Source organism: Rattus rattus, chromosome 11, assembly GCF_011064425.1.
Source record: "Rattus rattus isolate New Zealand chromosome 11, Rrattus_CSIRO_v1, whole genome shotgun sequence".
In the NCBI taxonomy this organism is placed as follows: Eukaryota; Metazoa; Chordata; class Mammalia; order Rodentia; family Muridae; genus Rattus; species Rattus rattus.
The window spans coordinates 35,380,193-35,397,674 of NC_046164.1; the positions used below are offsets into that span (position 1 = coordinate 35,380,193).

A 17,482-nucleotide genomic window follows, 5' to 3' on the forward strand; every position below is an offset into this window, starting at 1 on the left:
CACTTCTTTTTGCACTGGCCTTTTTGTCCCAAGAAAGCTTCCTCATTTCTTTAGCTGTGTGACTGAATGCTATTTGTCACCTGATCTGGTTGTTCCACCAGCTCTCAACGGGCCACCCTCTAGCTTTCTTGCCTGGCCCCTTTCTCCTGTTCTTAAGAATTTTATCACCTAATACACTGTGTTGTTTGACTTATAATTGCTCCCGTCCTACTAATATACATGTCCCAGATTCCCGTTGTAGAGGTTCTAATTCTAAAACAAAGGGATGGTGCATCTCCCTAAATATTAAATTTACCTCCACAGTTTGAAACCAGGATTGGACACGTGGATATATATATACTTGGGGTCTTAGAATGTTTCAATCAGGTGCTGATACGGGGATTATATTTACCATAAAATTGTTAAAAGAGCCTGCACATTCCTACTCTCTGGCTTCTGGTCCTCTTCAAAACTTCAAAGCAGAAATACACAGGAAGGAGGTAATAAACATGCCTCACTTTCACTAATCATGAGGCACATCATGATTTTGTGGATGGTGGGATTTCTTCTGGGATTGACCATCAATAGTTCAATGATGACCTTAAAAAATAAATGGAAACATAAAAAGGAATGCTAAAGTTTGTGGTGCTTGATAATCTGCAGTTTCACACCTGCAAAATATTTGCCCCAGAAAGCTGAGATCCTGGCCACCTTGAAGAACAGGAGGACCCCTAAACTCCAGATATCCACAGGGCAGCTCTCATGTTCCTGTGCTTGCTAAAATTCTGGGGCACTGTAAGGAAGTGTGTCCCAGAAATCTGCTAGCTTCTGCCCAGGCCAAAATCACACAGCTTGGCGTTCCTACTGCTGTCGATTAACAGCTTGCTGGTCTTTATGTCTCTGTGGAAAATGTGATGGTCATGGCAGTACTGCACAGCATGTACTATCTCAGCAAACATCCTTTGAACTTTGCATAGAGACTTTCCTCTAAAGACCCCCACCTTCAATGACTTGTTCTAGTATCTCTCCATCCGAGGCATTATCCTTCATCTGGTAGGTGTTTTCTCTTGTCTGACCATGTGAAACAGCTTGATAAAGTTAGGATGGTCAAGTGATTTCACATTGCTGATTTTCCTGCAGAAAAGGAAGACATATATCTTGACGTTTTGGAAAATGTTTACAGCCACACAGATCAGTGTGGGGACATGGAAATCCAGTTAGACCTCTAAAAAGTTCCCTTCAACCAGGGTGGCCAACATCTTATAGTTAGTTGTGAAGTTCTCATCAATACAGGAGCAGGCCAGCTGGTCCTGCTCCATGATCACTCCATTCATGATATGACTGGAACCAAAATTGCAATGAGGAATTAAAAATGGGACATTTAAAATCATGCACAAGACAATGTTTATAGCCACAAATACTGCAAGAAGACAGGAGAAACAATTGAAAATACCTTAGATATGATATTTTGGAATCTTCATCTGACCATCCATAACAAATATTTTCATTTAATCATTACACACCATCATGGTTTGCAGTTAAAAATTGTGGTCCTTATGTTTCATGCCACTTACAGCCCCTTACCATGATACTGCAGCACACTGTAGCAGTATCAAGAGAAAACTTTCTTGGAAAGTGGGGTAGTTGTCACAGTCATGAATTAATAAATATAATAAAAAGTAAAAAAAAAATGTCAGACAACCTAGTCAAGCACATTGAATGCTTGGGAAGACAATGAAATACCTTCTAAAGCAGTAGATACAAACTGAGAGCCAGATCATGTTGACAGGGATCAACTGCAAACAAAGGCTCACAGACAGTAAGAACTATTCATTGAAAAGGACAGCCTCCCTCTCCCCTGATCTCAGCATTCACTGTGAACCAACACACCAAGAAAATCAGGTTCAAGAGGAGTTGATGATACAACAGACACTTCAAAACTCACTGGGTCCAGGCTGAGGAGCTTGGAGTCCACAATGTCTATGATTTCTGCAGAGGACCTGCATTTGGTTCTTGGGATACAGGTCAGGTAGTCCACAAGTACCCTAAATCCAGTTCTAGAAGATCGTATACTTCTGGCCTATAGGGCATCCATACACAGCACAGTCACAGGCACAATACATCACTTTAAAAAGTTATACAAACCTCTTTATGTAATATTATTTATGACCTTTGAAGGTCAGTATAGGGCATCAGATTTTCTGGAAGTGCAACTACTGGTAGTTTTAATAAGAGTTTGGGTTTGTTTAAAAACCCAATTATGGTAAGTGAACATGTTATTGTTTTAATTCCAGGTGTGGGATAGGAACTCACAACCATGTCCTACTCCAGTTCCAGAAAATCTGATTTCCTCTTCTGACCTCCACGGAAGACACCAGGGACATGGTGCTCAAACATACATAAAGGCAAAATACTTATACATATAAATGAAAATAAAATTCTCTAACTTATCAAACACAACTTAAAATTAAGAAAAAGTAGTGTGGAAGATAATAAAGAACATGGAAAATTTAAATGCATAAATCAAGACAGCAAATATGCAAATCACTATGAAAAAGGTAAATCAAAGTCACCAAAGTGGAGATAAATGCACTATGTCAATGTTTAACAGCTCCTGGAAGTTCCAGTAGAATCTTTCAGCATCGGACTCTAGTAGCTTTTCAACCAAATGCCAACTTCAGTACTGTAAGGACAGGAGACAGTCTCAGGCAGATCTGTAAGTGAACAGGTATCTATGACGTCCTACGATGCTTCTTTGTGAAGTCGGAGCAAAAATGGACCAATGGTGGCTGGGCAGAGCCCACTGGTTCTTCTGGCTTTCTGTTTCCAAGATTCTTCCTCAGTGGGGCAGTAGAGGGCTGCTTACACTCAAATGTTTGTCTCCAATATTGTCCATTGATCCATTGTTTTTTTTCCTGCTAGGCCCACAGCCCAAGGCCCTTAACTTTCCTCAAAAAGTGACACTGGGTGGGAACAACATTCAAACACTGGACACTCTGTGGGAACTTTGACACTGAAACTTTAATACAGACCCTTTCCATGTTAAACATCAAACCGGAAATCCTAAGAATGTCAATGAACTCCAGAGCTTTGTCTGTCCCTCATGTATGGGCTCTGGTACACACTAGCTAGTAGATGGAGAGTGTTTTGTTTTTCAGTTGGAATCCAGCTTTTACAACTTTTTAGTAACTCATGTCTATACTCAAAGTATTCAGTTTGTTATTTTTAAAATAAGATTAATGGATGGTAAAGGTTGTTAGCTCCTTACTAAGTTGGGAGTTATGACAAAATATTGTTTTTTGTGGTACCCCAGGGTGTGAAACCATAATCTGTGGGGCTGCAAGGAAGAGGACACCATTCATCCCATGTCCTTATTAGGCCTGAGTCTTCTCACCAAAGCCCATGATCCATAGACAGGGGGCTGACATGTTTAACATGACCAAGGAAATACCTGTCAGCCAGGACACTATAAACAACAGATGTGAAAGATGGAGCAGTATCCTGGCAACATAGGCCCTTCTACTCTCAAAATATGCCTTAGTTTTGTCCTTACAAACAACAAAAATTGATTGCTTGTGCATCTTAATGTTGGCATGGCAAGAGCAAGATAACAGATTGCATAACAGAGTTGGTTTTTAATTGGCACTGTGGATGTATTCTAAGATAGTCAAGAAATAGCATGAAATCATTCTATAGATCCCTTCTGCACTGTAGCAAGTCTCTACTACTTGTGAGTTCCAAAATCTTACTATTGTTGTATTGAGGTTGAAGTTTGACAAATCAGTTGGCCTAACACAGACATGCATACAACACATCTAGACACGATCAACTTAGCTGTGCCCTGCCTGATCAGAGCCCTCCAAAGTCAGCTTACACACATTTTTTAAAGGGGAAAATCAATAGAATCTCATAAAGATGAGCCCATACTAATTATAAAATTTTTGAAAGTGGCAGCATGATGATCAACATTCAAGCCAACTTTGGCTATGTAGTGATGGTGAGGCCAGCATGTGCTCCAGAAGAGCCTGTACCATGAAACCTAGAAGAAAAGCAAACAAAAGAAAAGAAAGGAGTGGAGTGCTTTTGTTTTGTACATGATCTATGTTCCCAATGCTTCAAAAATTATTGGTTGCTGTTACACATGGGCATAGCCACAGATGAGTGTCACATCAATGACTGAGGTGCAAGAGCTGTGGTCAACCTTTACCATGTACTTGAAGGTATGCTGCCATCAACTCCTATCCCACGTCTTTAAATTTATACATTAATGGTACCTCAATGGACACACCCAGAACCAGCTACGTGATAGATGCCAAGTCACTGAACTGTAGTATATCAGAGTCCTAGGAGAACATTCTCTCTTAATAAAATGTTCACCATCATTTAGACAGAGCATATGTTGGCAAATTCCACACTAAACACTAGGTAGCAATTCTAACAGGCAAAACCATTATACAATAAAAGGGAGACAGAGGTACTGTTCACCAATGAGCACCAAAGCCTTTCTTTCCAGTAGTCTAATCAGAAAGTCATATAAGATAGAAACACCCTCTCATCAACATCTTGGAGAACAGGAAGGAACCTGAAAAGGGATTTGCTGCTGTACCATGAAGTTTTTGCTCCCCACTGTCTCCCTTCTAACAGATGAAAAGCCTAAGATTGGAGGAAGAATTTTACTCAAGCCTAGGTTGTAAAGTTAGGGAGAATCATTGACATTATAATTTCCCTGTGTTTTTCCAAAGAGGCAGATGTTTGGAGGTGGATTCAGTGGAGTGCTAGGAAAATAATTCCAAAATTAGGCAATTTTTGTTCCTGGACATGTTCTTTGAGCTCCTTATCTAGTAGGAATCAAGAGCACAGGCATTATACTTTGCTTTAACAAAATCATTATTGCCTCTACCTCCTCTGCATAAAAACATACTAGCTTTAGTGCAGCATTCACCCTCCTTAAGGCAGACTATAGTCTCTGGAATGATAGCTACAGATAGATGTACCCAGACAGATAGTGGGCCAGGCTATGGTGGTCCACCAAGGAAAGTTCTTCCTGGAAATAAAAAAAAGGCTCTTTTTAGATTTAACTTTCTTCTGTCCTTGGATTCTTTATAGATGCCCACTTCTATAATTAGCATCAAAATAATGGGATTTGAGCATTGCCTTTGCCCCTTACATGGAATCATGCCTTTTGCCTTTTTGATCCTAAAATAACCAGCTAGGAGGAGGCATTCTTCTGAAGCATAGAGACACAATGGTGACCTTGCTTAAGAGACCATCTAATAGTTTCTGTCAGTCTTCTGAGCAGGAAGACTTGGAGTAATTTGCATTGTACTTGGAAACTAAGTGAACAAAAAAGGGAAACACTGAGGGAATTAGAAGATCTGGTCAAGAGCCAGTGTGATCAGGGATTGGAAGGTGGTCAAATTTCTTCATGTGCATGTATGGAAAAATCACTGTGAGATTGCTCATGTTGTGTAGTTAATATAAACTAATGTTCCTACAGTGAAAGAAATAACATCAAGCAAAGTAAGACATTTTAAATGGAGTCAAATTCTAATTAACAAAGAAAATAAAAATGTCTACATTCATACTTTAAAGTACGAAAGGACAGGAAGAGAAAGATTGTTTAAATCCATAAAACAAAAACCTCCAAACTGAAACATAGAAATGTCAAGGAAACTCACTATGTTCAGACTCAACAATTCATGAAGAACCATATGCTGTGGCTCACGAGCCCAGAATTCCAAATACTCTCCAACCAACAGCAAAAGCATTCCCTGTAAGGACAGGAAGTGTAAGTCGGAAGGTCAATGACCTCACAATGGTACTCTTTGAGGTTAGAGCTGAAATGGAACAATGATGGCTGGGTACAGCCCACAGGTTTTCTTTGCATTGAGTCCTAAAGATCTGAAAATATGTTCAGTGAAAAGGTAGAGACCTGAGCAAGATGGTTATACCTTGTTAGCAATCCCTAGATTCCCCTATGACCAATTTCTTTCTGCTAATCTATATTTCCCAGATTTCCTACAACTTGACCAAACAGGGCCACATGCTAGGGTTCAATCTTCAAATACATGACCCTTTCTTGGATAGTTGATAACCAAACTCCAATAAAGATTTCAACTTTAATAATACTACGTGGAATCATTTGAATTGCAACAAGCTGCAGACTATTATCCTTCATTGTATATTCACACAGTATTGTGTGCTTTCTCTTGCTGGAATGTAAAACACCATGACCAAACAGAACTTGCTGAAGAAAGGGTTTATTTAGCTTAAATATCCCAACATATTCTACCATAAGTAGAATTCATGGAAGAGTCATGACAGGACTCTTGAGGCAAGAAACAAGGCAGCCACCATGGAATAAAGCTGCTTACATGCTTGCTGTCCTTGATGTTGCCTGTTTACACATATATACAGCCATGACCTTGTACCTAGGGGTATCAATCAATCATGTGCTCCCCTAGAGACTATAAGCCAATTAAGATCCTTCTGCTTGGTCAGATTTCTGTAGTTTGTGTCAAGTTGCCAAAGCCTAAATGACACAAGATAACATACATATATTAGTGGATGGATAACATGGTTCACTTTCGCTTGAACCCTAACATTGAGTTATACCTATTGGTTTATAGAACCTACTTCATCCATCCTCATAAAAATTGGTTTATTTTTTTTATTAGATCCAGAGTAAAAAGAGTAAAACAGTAGCTTCTGACTGACACTGCGATGCTGTGACAAAACGTTCTGTTGCTTGGGACACTCCAGGGTAAGTGACTATCCTCTGTGGGCTGAGACAGAGAGACTTTGTCACATTTTCACCATAAATTCTTCATCCATTTATTCAGCGCACAGAAAGCTAGCATCCCAGAAGGCAGTGGATTTATATGTTTGAAAAGATAGAGAAAAAAATACATTGAACAATGTTCATTCTGGAATCTTCAACCTGGAAGGGAAAGTCACATATGATTTCCTCAATGAAACCTACTCTTCCCAGGCACATTTTGAGAAAGTAGAGCAAAGCAAAGCAAAGCAAAGCAAAGCAAAGCAAAGCAAAGCAAAGCAAAGCAAAGCAAAGCAAAGCAAAACAAAAAAAACCAAAACACCTCAAACCAAACAGCAACCAAAATAATTGAGAATGTAAATGAAGATTTACTGTGTACTTATTGGCTCACACAACTCCAAAATGGCTTGTCTGGTCATGTTTGGATAACTTTAGTTCCCAAGGCCCCTTTTATGATTTTTATCTCAATTTGTTTCTTCAGTAATCCTGGAATATAAATACTAAAATAGTTTTTCTTTTCTCATCCTAATCCCTTAAAATCATCATGTTACTACTTCAGAATTATTAGTCATTGCCTTCAGCATCAATGCCATCTCCCACTCTTAGGGCTCTTCTGGTTGTAATTTCTAATCTCCAGCCTCTCACAGACACTCTTTACCTTATAATATTTCTTATGCTTGTTAGGCACTGTCATCTTATGACCAATCAACAAGATCCCTTGTCTATTTGCAGCTCTGAGGAAGTTCTAGAGGATGACGTTTGATTCTGGTCAGTGATTTGACCCTGACTATCTCTTAGTGGTGATCTGTCAGATAGAGAGCATTAGTGAATGAATGACTGTTCTGAGCCATACTCATCTTAGAACAAGACACCTTTGACCTCACAGAAGGCTGGATTCACCCCAAAACCTGGTCAACTTTATGTGTGACCAGAAGGGGTTAAACTTAACAAGACTGGCCCCAATCTATCTAGGGTGGTACCACCATTGTATAGAGTTAGACCTTCTTGAAAACAATGCTCTTTATTGTGATAGCCAAGGGAAGGGTCACTTAAGGGACTGAAGGAGGTGAGTGGTCTTTTCTAACTTAGGGTCTTTCTTAAGTTAGGTTTTCTGAAGCTGTGGTAAACACCATACATAAAACTAAGTCATGAAGAAGGAAGAAAGGGTTCATTTCCTCCAACACTTTCCATGTAAAGTGACTGTAAAATGGGGAGCCACAGCAGAAACCAAAGGTCAAGAACTGTAGCCAAGACCACAGGTGAAGGTTGGTTTTTGGCTTGCTCCCTCTGGCATTCTACCTTCTTTATACTAAGATACTAGGAACCACCTGCCCAGGGATCACATTACCCATAGTAAAGAGGCAAGGCATTCCTACCCCAATTAATAGTTAGAAATGTTCCCTATAGGCATGCATTCAGGCCAGTCTTGTAGGCAACTTTTCTTATTCTTATTCTTATTCTTATTCTTATTCTTATTCTTATTCTTATTCGTAGTAGTAGTAATCATGCCTGTTGAGTCCTGGGAGGCTCATTTACCCTGGTGTCTGGGAGCCTCTGGTGGCTATCCCCAGTTCCTCATTCCTCCCCTGCTACACATTTTTTATTCGATTACCTGACCATCTGTAACTCTTGCATATCTCCTCGAGATCCTGATGCTGTGTAGCTTATTTCCCCCTCCATTCTCCCTCCCGGTTCCACTATCACTCCACCTCCCACAGTCATCCTGTTACACACTCAGTGCAGGACTGAAGCATTTACACCCTGGTCTTCTCACATTTTATGCATGAAATGTTCTGTGGGTTGTATGTTGGGCATTGTGGGCTTCTGGATTAACATTTACTTATTAGTGAGTACATACCATGAATATTCTTTTGCATCTGGGTTACCTCACTCAGAACGATATTTTCTTATTCCATTTATTAGCCTGTGAATTTCATGAAATCATTGTTTTTATTGCTGCATAGTACTCCAATGTGTATATTTATCACATTTTTCTGTATACATTATTTTGTTAAGGGACATTTGGGATGTGACCAGCTTCTGGTTATTATAAATAAGGCTGATATAAGCATAGTAGAACATGTGTCCTAGTTATATGTTGGAGCATCTGTTGAGTATAGTCCAAGGAATGGTATAGTTAGGTCCTCAGTTATAACTATTTCCAATTTTCTTAGGAACCACCAGACTGATTTCCAAAGTGATTTAACCAGCTTCCCGTCCCACCAGCAATGGAGGAGTGTTCTTGTTTCTGTGCATCCTCTCTAACATCTGCTTTAAATGCATTTTTTAACTTAGCAATTCAGACTGGTGTGAGGTGGAAATTCAGGATCATTTTGTTTGCATGTCCCTAATAATTAAGATGTTGAACATTTCTGTAGGTTCTTCTCAGCCATTTGAGATTTCTTGGTTGAGAATTCTCTAAGTATGTACTCTACTCTATAATAGGATTATTTGGTTCTCTGGAGTATACCTTCTTGAGTTCTTTGTTTATTGGATATTAGCCCTCTATCAGATATAGGGTTGATAAATAGCATTTCCCACCCTGTGGGCTGCCATTTTGTCCTATTGACAGGGTTCTTTGCTTTACAGAAGTGTTTCGGTTTTATGAGGTACATTTGTTGACGGTTGCTCTTAAAGCATAAGCCATTAGTGTTCCATTCAGGAAGTTTTACCCTGTGCCCAAGTACTCAAGGCTGCTCATCACTTTGTCTTCTATTAGATTCAGCATATCTGGTTTTATGTGGAGGTCCTGGATCTGCCTGTACTTGAGCTTTGTATAAGGATTTAAAAATGGATCAATTTGCATTCTTCTACTTGTGGACCACCAGTTGAACCATCACCATTTGTTGAGCATACTTTTCCCCCCACTGGATAGAACAAGTGACCATAAGTGTGTGGATTCACTTCTGGGTCTTCAATTCTATTCCATTAATCTTCTTCCCTGTATCTGTGCCAATTTCATGCTGTTTTTATCACTATTGCTCTACAGTATAGCTTGAGGACAGGTTCTGGAGGATCCCAGAAATTCTTTCATTGATGGGAATAGTTTTTGCTAAATTAGATTTTTCTTATTTCAAATAAATTTGAGAACTGTTTATTCTAACTTTGTGAAGAATTGAGTTGTGATTTTAATGGAGATTGCATTGAATCTGTAGATTGCTTTAGGTAAGATGGCCATTTTTACTATATTAATCTTGCTAATCCATGAGCAGGAGATATCTTTTCATCTTCTGAAATCTTCTTTGAATTCTTTTTTCTGGGATTTGAAGTTCTCTTCCTGAAGAACTTTGATTTGCTTGGTTAGAGTCACAGCAAGATATTTTATATTATTTGTGACTATTTTGAAGACTGTTGTTTCCTAATTCTTTCTCATACCTTTTATCCTTTGAGTAGAGGAGGGCTACTCATTCGTTTGAGTTTATTTTATATCAAGTCACATTGTTGAAGTTGTTTATGAGCTGTAGGAACTCTTTGGTAGAACTTTTGGGGTTCCTTATGTGTACTATAATATCCTCTGCAAATAGTAATATCTTCACTCCCTCCCTCCCAATTTGTGTCCCTTTGATCAATCTCTTTTTGTTGTCTAATTGCTTTGGCTAGAACTTTGAGGACTATATTGAATATGTTGGCAGATAATGGGCAGCCTTGTCTTGTTCCAGATTTTAATGGGATTGCTTTGAGTTTTTCTCCATACGGTTTGATTTTGGCTATAGGTTTGCTATATATTGTTTTCATTATATTTAGGTATGCACCTTGATTTCCTGATCTCTTCAATAATTTTGACAAGAATGGGTGTTGTATTTTGTCAAAGGCTCTTTTTAGCATCAGTGAAATATCATGTGTTTTTTTTTTCCTTTCAGTTTGTTTATATAGTGGATTATGTTGATGGGTTTCCACATGTAGAACCGTTCCTGCATTCCTGGGATGAATCATACTTGATCACAATTGTCTTATTCAGGGTTTCTATTCCTGCACTCACATCATGAAAAAGAAGCAAGTTGAGGAGGAAAGGGTTTACTCAGCTGACACTTCCACACTGCTCTTCATCACCAAAGTGAATCAGGAATGGAACCAAGCAGGTTTGGAAGCTGGAGCTGATGCAGAGGCCATGAAGTGATGTTATTTACTGGCTTGCTTACTTCCCCTGGCTTGCTCAGCTTGATTTCATATAGAACCCCAGACTATCAGCCCAGGAATTGCACCACCCACAGGAGGCACTCCTGCTTTGATCACTAATTGAGAAAATGCCTTATTGCTGAAACTCCTGGGAGGCATTTCCTCAAGGGAAGCTCCTTTCTCTATGATAACTCCAGCTTGTGTCAAGGTGACTCACATAACAAACCAGGACATTGGGAGATGATCCTTTTGATATGTTCTTGGATTCAGTTTGCAAGAATTTTGTCGAATATGTTTGCATCAATATTTATCAGGGAAATTGGTCAGTAGTTCTCTTTTATTGATGGTTATTTTTGTGGTTTGGTTTGCCGTGTAACTGTGGCTTCATAGAAAGAATTGAGTAGTATTCCTTCTGTTTCTCTTTTATGGAATAGTTTGAGGATTATTGGTATTAGAACTTCTTTGAAGGTATGATAGAATTCTGCACTGAAACAATCTGTTCCTAGGGCTTTTTTGGTTGAGAGACTTTTTCTTTTCTTTTTTTCTTTTTTTCCGGAGCTGGGGACCGAACCCAGGGCCTTGCGCTTGCTAGGCTGCTCTACCACTGAGCTAAATCCCCAACACCCGGGAGACTTTTAATGATGACTTCTAATTCATTAGCGGTTATGAGAATGTTTAGATGGTTTGCTTGATCCTGATTTAACTTTAGTACCTGGTATCTCTCTAGGAAATCATCCACTTCATTCAGGTTTTCCAACTTTCTTGACTATAGACTTTTGTAGTAGGATTTGATCATTTTGTTTTAATTTCCTCAGTTTCTGTTGCTATATCTCCCTTTTCATCACTGATTTTGTTAATTTGGATACTGTTTCTGTGCTTATCATGAATCTGGCTTAAGTTTTGTCTATCTTGTTGATTTTCTCACAGAACTAGCTCCTAGTTTTTGATTCTTTGTGCAGTTCTTTTTGTTTCTACCTTGTTGATTTCTGTCTCATTTTGATGATTTCCTGCCATCTACTTCTCTTGGGTGCATTTGTTCTAGAGTTTTCAGATGAGCTGTTGAGCTGCTAGTGCATGATCTTTCCAATTTTTTATGGAGACCCTCAAAAGAGTTTTGAATTTTCTTTCTAGCAATGCTTCCATTGTGTGCCATAAGTTTCAGTATGGTGTGCCTTCATTTTCATTGATTTCAAAAGTCTTTATTTTTTTAATCTATTCTCTGACCAAGTTATCGTTGAGTGGATCATTGTTCAACTTACATGTATGTGTGGGCTTTTTGTCATTTTTGTTGTTATTGGAGATCAACCTTAGTCCATGTTGATCCCTTAGGATTCATGGGATTATTTCCATCATCTTTTATCTGTTGAGGCCTGGTTTGTGACCAACTACATGGTCAATTTTGGAGAAGGTACCATTAGGTACTGAGAAGAAGTTATATTCTTTTGTTTTAGGATGGTATCTTCTATAGATATCAGTTAAATCCATTTAACTTATAATTTCTTTTAGTTTCACTGTATCTCTGTTTAGTTTCTGTTTCCATGATCCATGTCCATTGGTAAGCGTGGGTATTGAAATCTCCTACTATTATTGTGTGAGTTTCAATGGGTGTTTGAGTTTTAGTAATGTTTCTTTTACAAGTGTGAATGCCCTTGCATTTGGAGCATATATGTTCTGAATTCAGAGTTCATCTTGGTGGATTTTTCCTTTGATGAATATAAAGTTTCCTTTCCTGTCTTTTTTGACAATTTTTGTTGAAATTCTATTTTTTTGGATATTAAAATTTTTACTCCAGATTCTTTCTTAGGAATGACCATTTGCTTGAAAAAAGTTTGCCATCCTTTTACTATGGGGTAACAACTTTCTTGGGCTCTGAGGTGTGTTTCCTGTATGCAGTAAAATGCTAGATATTGTTTATGTATTCAATCTGTAAGACTATGTCTTCTTACTGGGGAATTGAGTCCACTGATGTTGAGATGTTAGGGATCAATGATTGTTGCTTCCTGTCATTTTGGTTGTTACAGTTGGAATTATGCTTGTGTGTTTCTCTTTTTTTCGGGTTTTTTGTGAAAAGATTAATTTCTTGCTTTTTATTGGTGTAGGTTCACTCCCTGTCTTGGGTTTTCTTACACATACAAGATCTCAGGATCACAAGATCACAGGATCACAGAACCACAGATTCATAGGAAGAACAGTCTCTAGGTAGAAACAGGAAGGCCCTAACACCAAAGATAACCAGATGGTGAGAGGCAAGCATAAGAACCTAAGCAACAGAAACCAATTTGACTTGACAACATCAGAACCCAATTCTTCCACCACAGCAAGTCCTGGAAAGCCTAACACACTTATAAAGCAAGATTTAGATAGAAAATCTTATTTCATGAAGATGATAGAGGACTTTAAGAAGTACAAATATAACTCCCTTATAGAAGATCAGGAGAACTCAAGTAAACAAGTACAATCACTTAACGAGGAACAAAAATCCCTTAAAGAAATACAGGAGAACACAATCAAACTGGTGAAAGAATTGAAAAAACCATCTAGGATCTAAAAAATGGAAGTAGAATCATTAAAGATAATTCAAAGTAGACAGCCGTGGAGATGGAAAACCTTGGAAAGAGAAAGGAGTCACAAATGCAAGCATCATCAACAGAATGCAATAGATAGAAGAAAGAATCCAAGTGGCAAAAACAAGAATAGAGGACATTGACACAACAGTCAAGGAAAATGCAAAAAGCTAAAAGCTCCTATCTCAAAACATTCAAGAAATCCAGGACACAATGAAGAGATTGAACCTGCAAATAATAGGTATAGAAGAGAGTGAACATTCCCAACTCAAAGGGTCAGCAAATATCTTCAACAAAATTGTAGAAGAAAACTTTCCTAACCTAAAGAAAGAAATGTCCATAAACATACAAGAAGGCTTCAGAACACCAAACAGATAGTACAAGAAAAGAAATAATAATTAAAACACTAAACACACAGAACAATAAAAGAATATTGACAATAGTAAGGGAAAACATCAATTAATATATAAAGGCAAACCTATCAGAATTACACTAAACTTCTCAACAGAGACTCTAAAAGCCAGAAGATCCTGGACAGATGTCAAACAGACCCTATAAGGACAAAAATTTCATCCCAGGCTACTATACCCAGCAAAACTCACAATTACCATAGATGGATAAACCAAGGTTTTCCAAGAAAAAACAAAATTTAACAATATCTTTCGACAAAACCCAGCCCTAGTGAGAATAATAGAAGATAGGCAACTTTCTGATTTAGGTTTTGAAGGTTTCTCTCTGAAGGAACTGAAGTTAATATGGCAAAGTAATTTTTTTTGAGACAAGTTTTCTTGAAACCCAGGCTTTCCTCAAATTCAATATTTAACTCTTGTTTTAAAAATAATTTTACAACAAAATACCAATCACTCAAATTTACAATGTAAAGACTCAGGATCTAGATGCTGTGATGAAAGCCTACTAGTTCATAGAGGAAGAGAAAACACCTACCTGACCTTCATCCTCAGTGTATGCTCCAAAGGGAAAAAATATTTCCCCCTTTTCCACACATCTTACCAACCATTCCAACTGATTGTCCCTCCTTTCTTCTCTCTGTTTGTCTCTTTATTCATCCTTCTGACTTCCTCTCATTCTCTCTTATCTTTTCCCAGGTTCGCATTTGACCATTGGTTGCTTGCTCTACCTCTTGATGTGTGAATGACTTTATCCAGTACTGTTTACAAAAAAGAGAAAGGTCTACTAAAGTATGTGCTAGGCAGAACCATAACACACCTAGAAACAGGTTTTTCCAGTATATAATATCCTGCAACACTCTTGGACTAAATGTTTTTGATGGGGCTGAACAACACCACAAACAGAGCTGTTTTCTAGAATACAATTTTAGGTTTCACAATTTGATCAAATAAATATCTTGCAAAATTTGACAGAGGATGACGTTGAACTTCTGATCCTCCTGCTTCTACTCCTCAAATGTTGGCATTAGAAGCACCTTCAAAGATACATATTATCACAATGTTTCACAGTAGGTACATCATGGTATATTTAACTGTTCCATTTTTAATTTTTTACTTTTATTTATTTACATGTTTATTTTTGCCGTTGTGGGATCATATGTTCAGGGCCTTGCACATAACTGAAAAAAACTTAAATAATCTCAATTGTCTATACCTCCTTCTTCCTTTTTCCCCTTAATCCACCCTTGGTTCTGTTACTGTTGTTGGTTTGAGCAGAGTATTTTTTTTTCTCTCTCTCTGTAGTCCTGGACTTGGAGACATAGACCAGGTTGCCCTTGAACTAGCAAAGATCCTCTTGTCTCTGCTTTCTAATTGCTGGGGTATAGGCATATGTGAACACATTCTGCTAATCCTTGTTTGTTTGTTGTGTTGTGCTGTGCTGTGCTGTGTTGTTTTATTGAGCCATTCTCTTTCCATATAATTCAGGCTGACCAGAAACTTGATACATAAGTCAGGCTGGCATTGAATCGATGATCTTTTGATTCTTTTCCCAAGTGGTGAGATTACAGGCATAGTACACCAAACTAGGTTGTAGGCCTATTTGTCTATTATTTAAGATGATGTTTCATATAACCCAGGTACCTTTCAATTGGAAATGGTTTTCCACGGCTGCCCTGGAAGTTCTACACTGAATGTAGTATTTTTTTAAAAGATACTTTGTAGTAGAACAAGTGTTCAAAGTAGTGTAAGGGATTGGAGTCATATCCTCAGGCTTGGGTGAAAGTCTCTTCACCAACAAAGTTTTTTGCTTGCCTTCAAGTAGACCCTTGGGAATACCTTGTATAAAGCTGTGTGTGGTAATACATGTCTATGTTCCTACTACTCTAAAGACAGTGTATCACTAATCAGTGTGGACTGGCTTTTTAATATTTTTGCCTCAACTTCTTGAATGATAAATTATCTGTCTTATTATTTGACCTGTGGAGTTCATCTTTAAAATGCTTTGCAACCTCAGAATTTCAAAACTTTGGAAAGAGGAACAAGGAGAAGTCAATAAAATGGCTGTTGTACAAATGTGAAGCCCTGAGTTCAAATTCCTTTTATCCATGTAAATTGTGAGTATATTGTGGCAGGTGGATCTCCTCCATTTCACTGGCCAGCCATCCACTGTATAACAAACAAACAAACAAACAAACAAACAAAAACGACCATGAACCATGACCTTCATAGATGCATGTGTAACAAACATGTGCCCTTATTTGTGCTCTCATGTGTGTGCATGTGCATCACAAGATAGGCTGATGACACATTTCTTGTAGCAAAAATACTGAGGATGTGGAGCCAAAAAAATTCAGGATATCAACACCAGCCTCATTACAGAGTGATTTTAAATCTAGCCTTGACTAAGTGATAAACAAACAAGAAACAAAAAGAGAAGGTAGAATACAGAAGAAAAAGCCCTGTATATCAGTCATTTGCATTTCCAAAATATTTATGTTTCTAATTTTCAGGAAATAGTTGATCAGTGAGGGGAGCTGAGGTGGTTTTAGTAGGAATGGCCCCATAGACACATGTGTTTGAATGCTTCATCAACAGGGAGTGTTATTATATTGGGAGGTGTGGCCTTGTTGGACTAGGTGTGGCCTACATAGAGGAACTCTGTCAATGAGGTAGGCTGTTGTGGTTTGCCCTGAAGTTATCTGTATTTTGATGCTAATTCCACTGCCCCAAGGACAGCTGCCTAGTCAAGGACTCAGAACTCAGGTGACTTTACCAGAACCACCTCCCCATTGAATTTGTAAAGTACAGGTTAGGGGCAGGTACTGGATAGAAGGAGGCCTGTCATTGGAGGAGAAGGAAGGATGGGCAGGAGAGAAGTTTGAAGGAAGAGGAGGAGACGAGAAGAGAAAGAGAGACAGGAGGAGAGAGGGGAGAAGCCATGGCAAGTGATGTTAAGATTCTGCTCTGTGTATGTACAGGTTGTTATTAATGCTCCTAAGGGATGGATGGTACTGGGCTTTGTATGTTTAAGTGGGCAATTATATCTTATCAATTGGGTCAAAGATTATTGTGTCGTGTTTTCTTTTATGTGAGGGTTTGAGTGTAGGAAAGTGTGTGGCGACGAGACACTGGGCTGCCGAAGAGTTGGGATGTGATTCTGTCAAGATATCTAGCAGATACCTTGGGCACTGTGGTGCGGACCTAGCGGGATAAAAGACAACCATACTTTTTTATTTATATATTTTTACAACAACAGTAAGTGTTGATCTTTCAAATTTTCAAAACTGTTCCTATGTCTCTATCTTCTTGCTGCCTGATGATGTAGACATAGGACTCTCTACTCGTCTTCAGAGCCTGCTCCTTACTGTGACTGAACCTCAGGAAACAGCACCAATTAAGGGCTTTCCTTTATATTAGTTGTAGTCATCATGGTATCACTTCACAGCAATAGAACAGTGACTAAGGCAATCTGGAGGAAGAGTTCATGGAGAAATATTCCTTATTGGCTTGCTTTCTTTGGTCTGCTATCCCTATGCTCTTATAGAACCGAAGACCACCACTTAGAAGTCACTCCAGGCACTGTGGGTTGCACCCACACACAAGAAATTACTTAAGAGACTTGCCAAATTGTCAGT

General features: G+C 38.5%; 1 pseudogene; it reads right to left on the reverse strand.

Moving 5' to 3' along the window:
* Positions 1-453: 453 nt before the first annotated feature.
* LOC116911972 lies at positions 454-1,298 on the reverse strand (annotated as a pseudogene).
* Positions 1,299-17,482: the final 16,184 nt, after the last annotated feature.